Genomic DNA, 10,549 nt, shown 5'->3' with positions numbered 1-10,549 from the left:
CTCGGCCAGTAATGACCAGAGTGAAGATCAGGGGCTTGGGAGGGAGCCAGAGATGAGTTTGAGTCACAGAGCAGCCGCGAGCAGCTGTGCATCCTCGGGCAAAGCAGAGCTCTGTGCCTGTTTCCTGGTCCTTAGCCTGGGATCAGAATTCTTGCCCAGGTAAGGAACAGATCAGATAATGTCTGCATGCTTGTGTGGTGAAAAGCCAGGGCTCTGCGGATGGGCAATATTTATTCTAGAATGCGTTGTTTTCTTGGGACTGACATATCAAATTACCACAAGCAGGGTGGCTTAGAACAACAGAAATGTATTCTCTCATAGTCCTGGAGGCTGGAAACCTGAAATCGAGGTGTCAGAGGGCTGTGCTATCTTTGGAAGCTCTAGAAAAAAGTCCATCATTGTCTTTCCAGTGGCCACAATATTCCTTGTGACTGCCTTGCTCCAATCCCTCCTCTGTCTTGGAGGCCTTCTCTTTTTCTCTTTGTGTTTTCCTCTCTTATCCTTGGGTTTAGGGCTTTCTGGGTGGCTCAGCAGTAAAGAATCCATCTACAGTGTAGGAGATGTGGGTTCTATCCCTGGGTTAATAAGATCTCCTGGAGAAGGAAGTGGAACCCACTCCAGTATTCTTTCCTGGGAAATCCCATGGTCAGAGGACCCTGATGGGCTACAGTCCATAGGGTCACAAAGAGTCAGAAGTGACTTAGCAACTGGACAACAACAATATGGGATTTAAGGACTATGTGGATAGTCAAAGATGGAGAAGCTCTATACAGTCAGCAAAAACAAGATCGGGAGCTGAATGTGGCTCAGATCACTAGGCAACTCCTTACTGCCAAATTCAAACTGAAATTGAAGAAAATGGAGAAAACCACTAGACCATTCAGGTATGACTTAAATCAAATCCCTTATACAGTGGAAGTGAGAAATAAATTTAAGGGACTAGATCTGATAGAGTGCCCGATGAAATATGGACGGAGGTTAGTGACATTGTACAGGAGACAGGAATCAAGACCATCCCCAAGGAAAAGAAATGCAAAAAAGCAAAAAGGCTGTCTGAGGAGGCCTTACAAATGGCTGTGAAAAGAAGGGAAGTGAAAAGCAAAGGAGAAAAGGAAAGATATAAGCATCTGAAAGCAGAGTCCAAAGAATAGCAAGAAGAGATAAGAAAGCCTTCCTCAGTGATCAATGCAAAGAAATAGAGGAAAACAATAGAATGTGAAAGACTAGAGATCTCTTCAAGAAAATTAGAGATACCAAGGGAAAATTTCATGCAAAGATGGGCACAATAAAGGACAGAAATTGTATGGACCTAACAAAAGCAGAAGATATTAAGAAGAGGTGGTAAGAATACATAGAAGAACTGTACAAAAATGCTCTTCATGACCAAGATAATCACGATGGTATGATCACTCACCTAGAGCCAGACATCCTGGAATGTGAAGTCAAGTGGCCTTAGGAAGCATCACTATGAACAAAGCTAGTGGAGGTGATGGAATTCCAGTTGAGCTATTCCAAATCCTGAAAGATGATGCTGTGAAAGTGCTGCAGTGAATATGCCAGCAAATTAGGAAAACTCAGCAGTTGCCACAGGACTGGAAAAGGTAAGTTTTCATTCCAATCCTGAAGAAAGGCAATGCCAAAGAATACTCAAACTACTGCACAATCGCACTCATCTCACACGCTACTAAAGTAACGCTCAAAATTCTCCAAGCCAGGCTTCAGCAATATGTGAACCATGAACTTCCAGAGGTTCAAGCTGGTTTTAGAAAAAGCAGAGGAACCAGAGATCAAATTGCCAACCTCTGCTGGATCATCGAAAAAGCAAGAGAGTTCCAGAAAAGCATCTATTTCTGCTTTATTGAATATGCCAAAGCCTTTGACTGTGTGGATCACAATAAACTGTGGAAAATTCTGAAAGAGATGGGAATACCAGACCACCTGATCTGCCTCTTGAGAAACCTATATGCAGGTCAGGAAGCAACAGTTTGAACTGGACATGGAACAACAGACTGGTTCCAAATAGGAAAAGGAGTACATCAAGGCTGTATATTGTCACCCTGTTTATTTAACTTATATGCAGAGTACATCATGAGAAATACTGGGCTGGAGGAAGCACAAGCTGGACTCAAGATTGCCAGGAGAAATATCAATAACCTCAGATATGCAGATGGCACCACCCTTATGGCAGAAAGTGAAGAAGAACTAAAGAGCTTCTTGATGAAAGTGAAAGAGGAGAGTGAAAAAGTTGGCTTAAAGTTCAACATTCAGAAAACAAAGATCATGGCATCTGGTCCCATCTCTTCATGGCAAATAGATGGGGAAACAGTGTCAGACTTTATTTTTCTGGGCTCCAAAATCACTGCAGATGGTGACTACAGCCATGAAATTAAAAGACACTTCCTCCTTGGAAGGAAAGTTATGACCAACCTAGAAAGCATATTAAAAAGCAGAGCATTACTTTGCCAACAAAGGTCCGTCTAGTCAAGGCTATGGTTTTTCCAGTAGTCATGTAAGGATGTGAGAGTTGGACAATAAAGAAAGCTGAGAGCCGAAGAATTGATGCTTTTGAACTGCAGTGTTGGAGAAGACTCTTGAGAGTCCCTTGGACTGCAAGGAGATCCAACCATTGATCCTAAAAGAGATCAGTCCTGGGTGTTCATTGGAAGGACTGATATTGAAGCTGAAACTCCAATACTTTGGCCACCTGATGCGAAGAGCTGATTCATTTGAAAAGACCCTGATGCTGGGCAAGATTGAGGGCAGGAGAAGGGGATGACAGAGGATGAGATGGTTGGATGGCATTACCGACTCAATGGACATGGGTTTGGGTAGACTCTGGGAGGGAGTTGATGATGGACAGGGAGGCCTGGCATGCTGTGGTTCATGGGGTTGCAGAGTCGGACACGACTGAGCAACTCAACTGAATTGAAATGAACTGAACTGAACTGATGCAGAATCTAGGATGATTCCACCTCAAGATTCTTAATTTAATTACGTCTCCAAAGACCCCCTTTTCCAAGATTACACTCACAGGATCTGAAGGTTAGGACCTGGGCAAGGTTTTGGGGAGGCCACCCATCAGCCCATATAAGCAAAGCAAGTGGCCATAGAAGCCACCAGGTACGTGTCAAGATCTGACTCCACCTGTGTGCCGTGTTGTGGCTGATTCACAGAAGGTGTCAGGTCAAGTTGCATTGTGTCTGAGCCACATGGTGTGGTTACAGTTGTGACAGAAGGCATGACAACTGCTTGCATTTGTTTTTCTCTCCTGCCCTCTGCCTCCCAATCAAACCAACATTAACCTTACTTACGGGCGAGGGAGGTGGCCCAGCACCGTTTTGTAAATGCCAACCATTGATTTAAAGCTTCATGGACATTTGAAACTGATGAAGGACTGTAGTCTAGGTAACAAGATTTTATCAACATTATTTTTCTGGTTTTGATATTGTATAACAGTGGTAAGCGGCTGCCATTTGGGGGCAGCTAGACAAAAGTCCAAGGGACTCCGTATACTATTATTATATTATTATTGCTGTTATTACAATTATTATTATAACTTCTGGTGAGTTTATAATCATTTTAAAATAAAAAGTTGAAAAAAAAATCAAACAACTTGATAATATTCAAAACTCTTACCAGAAAAAATAACCTTCATGGGCCTTTCTGGATTGGATGGTAGAAGGGTGCCCCCGTCAAGCCCTAGCCTGACATGGACTGAATTACTACTCCTAGGGTGGCCTGGGATTCTCATCCTCCCAGGCCACTGGGAAGCAGCCTCACCCTGGCCTAGACCCATCCCCACCCCAGGCCTCCTGGCAGCCTGTTCGACCTCCTCCCTGGGAAGGCGGTCCTGCCAGGCCCTCCCCAAGCCTCCCCAGGCCAGGGCTGGTCGGGTTTACAGACACATGGCTGGGTTGTCCTGGCACCACCTCTCCCTGAAGCCCAGGTTGAGCCCTGCTGTTGCTGCCACTTGCACACAGCTCTGGCTCCTGTGGGCCTCTCCCTCGTGTTTCCCTGGAGGCACTGCGGCCTCAATGACCCCGTCCTGAGTCAGAAGCTCTGGGCTCCTTGGAGGTGTTCCTCCAGCTGAGGCCCGGCCCACCCTGCCGTGACTCTGGTTGTCACCCGATGCATGTTCCTCCTCCCCTTCCTCCTGCGACAACGTGCTTCGTGCCTGCCTTCCTCCCCCAGCAGACTCCAGCTTCTACTAGCCTGGGCAAGTTGCAGGCACCTTCCCTGGGCCACTCTTCTGGTTCTTTCTCTCCTCCCTCCTCACCCACATGGAAGCTGGCTGTGAGTTCTATCATGTGGTCTGCCGGTTTGGTGCCCTAGGGGTTATAGACTTGGGAGTCCATGGACAGACTCTGGGGACTCTAGAAACCCCTGAACTTGCGTGCAAAATGTCTGCACATTTTCCCAGGGAAGAAATAGATTTGCAGATGGATCCAAGACCCACAGATAATTAAGACTCTCTGAAGGGGCTGTAGCCTAATTATCAGGCATTTAGTCTCTGGCATCAGCCCGCTGGGCTGTGATACTGTTTCTATCAAGTTGGTTCATCCCCATGCCCCAGTTTCCTCTCATGTAAAATGAACTAAATGAGAGCCTTGATCATGTCTGGAGGTGATATGGAATAAGTGAAAAAGTCACATCAAGTTCTTGGCACCTCCCCAGGAAGAACTCAGTGTAGACGCTCTGTGAATATTTTTAAATTAATTACTTAATTTTTGACTGCACTGGATCTTCATTGCTGCCTACGGGCTTTCTCTAGTTGCAGTGAGCGGGGGCTACTCTCTAGTTGTAGTACACAGGATTCTTATTCTGGTGTCTTCTCATGTTGCGACTTGTGGGTTCTAGAGCTTGGGCTGAGGAGTTGCAGTACTTAGGCTTAGTTGCCCTGCAGCAGCTAAGCCCTGTGTGGGCTCTTAGTTCCCTGACCAGGGATTGAATCCATGTTCCTTGCACTGGCAGGCAGACTCTTAGCCACTGGACCACCAGGGAAGTCAATGATCCGCTATTATTTTTATCTGTCTTGAGCACCTAGGATCTCCCTTCATACTTACAACAGCCACGTGGGGTAGCAGTTATCAACCTCCTTTGAGAGACTTCCCTTACCCCACATCACACAGACATGAAAAGGCAGAGCTGGGATTTGGACTCATAGCTTCCTTCCTTTCTGCTACACATTACTGCCACTCAACCCAAAGAGAATGAGAAGATATAAAGGTGATGGGGTCAGAAGGTGTCTTGTATTTTGAAACCCCTTTATGTGCTCTGGAAAGTCTTCCTGTTTTCTGGGGTGTACTGTGTTTGTATGGGGTAGTGATGAGACAGGACAAAATCCTAGAATGGCCTGACTTCGGGTGATGTACATGCTGGAAACCCTTTGCCTTTGGAGATGCTATTCCTCCCTTTACCTAAGGGCTACCTGGTCATTGGTCAAACCCATTGCACATGACACCTGCCCTGGTGTCATCTGACCAAACTCCGTCTCTGACCTTGTCAGTACTTGTTGCCTTTCAGCCCTGACCCACTTTCACCCTGTCACTTACTACACTGTACTGTGACTTCTTTGATGACCCTCCATTCCTGTCTCTTCGACAATGTAAAGTTTGTGCTAAATGCACCTTTTTGCCCTCTGTGCTCAGCTTGGTTCCTGGTATCTAATAAGGGTCTGATGAGCAGGAATGAATCCTCTCTATTCCTTATCAGGATTAAATCCAAAGTCTTTACCTTGATCCCCAGGCCCTGCCTGAAATCCTTGCCTTCTACTATGGATGCATCTCATGCCAATGTCAATCACCCCATGAGCCCAGACATAGCTTCTCTTTCACTTTTTAAATATAATAGCCTCTAGACCCCACTCCAGTACTCTTGCCTGGAAAATCCCATGGCGGAGGAGCCTGGTAGGCTGCAGTCCATGGGGTCGCTAAGAGTCGGACACGACTGAGCAACTTCACTTTCACTTTTCACTTTCATCCATTGGAGAAGGAAATGGCAACCCACTCCAGTGTTCTTGCCTGGAGAATCCCAGGGATGGGGGAGCCTGGAGGCTGCTATCTATGGGGTCGCACAGAGTCGGACATGACTGAAGTGACTTGGCATAGCATAGCATAGCATAGAATGTCCATAGCTCTAATCACAATCTCAGTGTATTTGGGACTTCCCTAGCAGTCCAGTGGTTAAGACTCTAAGATTCCAATGCAGGGGGCACAGGTTGATCCCTGGTCAGGGAACTAAGATCCCACATGCCCTGTGGCACAATCAAAAACATAAAAAAGCAATTTCAATATAACTGATTATGTAACTATAAGTTGAACTATGTGCAGCATCTGTGAGATAGTCAAGTGTAGGTAATTTCATATGACTCAAAAGAATAATGATTTGATGATGGTTCATTCCTGGACTTTGAGCTCTGTGAAGGATACTGCCTAAAAGGGTCCAGCAAATGATAGATACTCAACATTTTCATAATCGATGAAAAGTCAACCACCTCCATTTTTACCATCTAATTCCTTGACCATACACATCCTAAAGTGTTGAGAGTTGTGTAAGCATGCAGAATTTCACACCATTCTCTGATTTAAACCAGTTCTTTGGTACAAAGAGGAAGTAAAGAATTCTATCCCCCTAGGCTTCCCTTGTGGTTCAGCTGGTAAAGAATCCACTTGCAATGTGGGAGACCTGGGTTTGATCCCTGGGTTGGGAAGATTCCGTGGAGAAGGGAAAGGCTACCCACTCTAGTATTCTGGCCTGGAGAATTCCATGGACTGTGTAGTCCATGAGGTTGCAGAGTCGGACACGACTGAGCGACTTTCACACACACACAATCTAGATGTTCCAACGAAGCATCTTGCCTTCCTGAATTCTCTAGCCACCTGGGTCTAGGCTCTAGTTTTGATTTAAGCAATCATGGTCCGAGTGAAGCACTGAGAACCATCAGGGCTCACGCACTTCTCAGAGCTTGTCCTTCTACCAAGAAAGGGAGAGGAGTTTTTTGGCAGAATCTCAGATGGACCATTTATAGTAGCTGTTAATGGGCAAAGTGTTAACCTCTCTGAACCCCAGCTTCCCCACGGGAATATTTATATAGTCAGTCCACATTCCAGAATTGTAAAGACTAAATGATATAACAAGTGAAGAGCCAGTGTAGAAGTCCTTTATTATTTTTGCACTCACTGTGGTCAGGAACAGGCAAGAAGGCAGCTTCAGACCAGAAGGTACTGGGGAGTCCATGGAATAAAGTTGTTGGGCTTGTGTCCCTTGCTGCCACAGTTATCTCAAACCAGGCAGCGGACTTGGGACTAAACATTCATTATCTCACTTTGTCTTCAAAATCCCTGCCTGAGGTAAGAACTGTGTTTATTTTTTACAGATGAAGAAACTGGGCTCAGAAAAGTGAAGTTAATTACCTTATCTATGTACCCAGTCAGAGGAGGAAGTAGGATTAGAACCCAAGTCACTTTTTCTTTTTTAACTTCTACAATGTTGTGTTGGCTTCCACTGTACAGCAATGGAAATCAACCACAGCTACACACATATCTCCTCTCTCTTGAGCCTCCCCCTTCTCCTCCCATCCCTCCTCTCTAGGTCATCACAGAGTGCCAGATTGGACTCCCTGTAGAACTCAAGTCTTTTTGTAAAAAAAAAAAAAAAAAAAATCAAACATTTATTTGGCTGCACTGGGTTATAGTTGTGGCATGCAGGGTCTTTAGTTACAGCGTGTGAGATCTAGTTCCCTGACCAGGGATGGAACCCGGGCCCCTTGCATTGGAAGCGCAGAGTCTTAGCCACTGGACCACCATGGAAGTCCCCAGAACCCAAGTCTTTATACCAAGAAAAACAGATATTTTTCCCTTTGGGGCCTTCTTGTAGACAACAAATATCACTGCTCTTTATGTTCTTCATGCATTTCTTTCTTGGCCACTAATCTAATGATAAATAAATAATGGATTGCTGCTGTAAAGCCTGATTTCTTGGCTACACCCAGGTAAATGTCCACTGGCTTCAGTAGCAATTAGCTTCAATGAGAGGTTGCCTGATTAATAATAATACCACCACCTGCTATTTATAGATGACCGTTCTCCAAGGAGTCCAAAATGCTTAGCAGACATTATCTAATCCAGTCCTGCTGTGTTACCGTAAATCTGGTCTGGGCTTGTGGTACTTCTGCCTTTTCACAGAGAGGGCTCATGTTCAGAGAGGGTTTAGATCTTGGCTCTCATCACACAGAAGGTTGGCATCCCCTACTTGAGGTCCATAAGTGCCTTTTTTGACCTCATAGTACTTTGCTCTCCATGGAAATTAGACCAGGTCTGTTATCATGATTTCTGCTTTCTGTGGGCCTCTGGCATTGCTCAGACCACAGGAGCTGGACAGGCAGCTTCATGAGAATTTCTAAGGTTTTGCACAGGGTTTGTTTGGACTCACTTTCAGGCAGCAGCATCTTTGAATCGCTCCTGGGATCTGCATCAAGGTTGTCTTCTCCTCCTCTCCTTCCTCCTCTATGTCCTTTTTCACTGTCTGCACTCTTTTCTCGTTTTCCTCCTCATCCTTCTTCTTCCTCCTCTTCTCCTCCTCTTCCTTCTTCTTCAACACACACTTATTTGGAGCTAGTTTTATGCCAAGTCCCAAGCCAAGCACTTTACAGGAATTGCTTGACTTATTCCTCACAGGAGATATTGATTGATAGCTATCATTGCCAATCCCACTTGACAGAACAGAAAACTGAGGCTCAGAGTGGATAAATTCCATTCTGACTGTTGACAGTCTAAACTTTCCCAGATCAACTTGAGAAACTCTGTGGTATTACCACCCAGCACAGTGTCTGGCATGCATAAAATGCCCAGTGAATAGATGCTCATCAGAATAAAAGAATAACTGTCATTGATAAAGTATAGGTATATTATACATCAGAATTTTCAATCCTTATAGCAATCTGATGAGGTAGGTCCTATTTTACAGAAAATGAACTAAGGCTCATAAAGGTAAATAATTTGTAAAGTTCACACAGTTAAAAAATGAGGTTATATTGTATTAATTAATAAATAATTAATTCTTGGTTTTCCAGATTCCTGAATCTTTACACTTAATCCATAAGCTCATTGGAATCAATGAAGGGTGGGCTGGTGGACGGATGGAAGTGAGAGAAGTAGATGGGACCAGGATTCCCCTCCCATGCCTTTCTGTCTCAGATGCTAAATTCTTGGTGACAACAGGGTAATGATGATAAAGACACATATGTAGCACAGTCTGAAACCTTCAAGGACTTGTGTAAATTATACTGGAGTTGCTTACCCATGAGAGACTTTCACTCTAAAGTGGGGCACTTAAAAACATTTTTTATTGAAATATAATTGATTTACAATGTTGTGTTAATTTCAGGCATACAAGAAAATGAATCAGTTGTGCACATACATATAGCCACTCTTTTTTAGACTCTAAAAATATGGAACACTTCATGAATTATGTTTCATCCTTGTGCAGGGCTCATACTAACTTTCTCTGTATAGTTCCAATTTTAGTATAGGGCTGCTGAAGCAAGCACTCAGTTCAGTTCAGTCACTCAGTGGTATCTGACTTTTTGCTACCTCATAGACTGCAGCACACCAGGCTTCCCTGTCCATCACCAAGTCCCAGGGCTTGCTCAAACTCATGTCCACAGAGTGATGTCATCCAAACATCTCTTCATCTGTTGTCCCCTTCTCCTGCCTTCAATCTTTCCCAGCATTAGGGTCTTTTCCAGTGAGTCAGTTCTTTGCATCAGGCGGCCAAAGTATTGGAGTTTCAACTTCAGCATCAGTCCTTCCAATGAATATTCAGGACTGATTTCCTTTAGGATGGACTGTTTGGATCTCCTTTCAGCCCAAGGGACTCTCAAGAGTCTTCTCCAATACCACAGGTCAAAAGTATTATTTTCTTTATGGCCCAACTTTCACATCAGACATGACTACTGGAAAGACCATAGTAGAAGCAAGCACCAAAATGTGACGTTTCAAGTGAGTGCTTGCTCTTGGAGCTCAGGTCCAAGCCCTGGTGACCTAAGGGATGTCCATGGGATACGTGTGCTCATGGATAGAAAGAAAGCCTGATTGCACCAAGATTAAGAAGAGTGTAATGATGAGAGTCTTATATCTCAGCATTTAAGGTAATGAACTTTAAGAGTCTAATCTGGAGTAGAAGAAGTTAAGGGCATGGTGGAATACACAGGAGTGTTGGTGCTAAGTATCTGGAACAAGACATCAACAGCTTAGAAATGGGATACAAGTCTAAAGGCAGGAGATGGCGTTAACAGAGCCTGGGAAGCTGGGAGCTAAGGCCATCCTGCACCAATGGGAGTCATGGAAGAGTTCCAGTCTCTGGTCTGAAAGAGAGTCATAGAGAGAAATACCGTGGTTTCTCCCTTCCTTTTCTTCTCTAACCTCCCCCTAGTACCTCTGATTATGGTCTGTCAACTCTAATAGGAAGCCAACTTTGTAAGATTTATGAAGTGCAGTTTTCAGGACATGGCTCTGTATAGTAAAGAGCTGAAAATAGAAGTAGAAGGCTG

The 10,549-nt window shown here is 44.5% G+C and overlaps 1 non-coding gene across 1 annotated transcript; it reads right to left on the bottom strand.

Moving 5' to 3' along the window:
• Positions 1-9,442: 9,442 nt before the first annotated feature.
• Positions 9,443-9,545, bottom strand: LOC129626320 (U6 spliceosomal RNA). Its single transcript, XR_008701924.1, has one exon. It is a non-coding gene; the product is annotated as a U6 spliceosomal RNA (small nuclear RNA).
• Between the last annotated feature and the right edge of the window lie 1,004 nt (positions 9,546-10,549).

The sequence above is a fragment of the Bubalus kerabau genome, chromosome 13, assembly GCF_029407905.1.
Source record: "Bubalus kerabau isolate K-KA32 ecotype Philippines breed swamp buffalo chromosome 13, PCC_UOA_SB_1v2, whole genome shotgun sequence".
NCBI classification, from domain to species: Eukaryota; Metazoa; Chordata; class Mammalia; order Artiodactyla; family Bovidae; genus Bubalus; species Bubalus kerabau.
The sequence above is the reverse complement of the archived record's forward strand: the minus strand, read 5'-3'. Positions and strand labels throughout refer to the sequence as shown.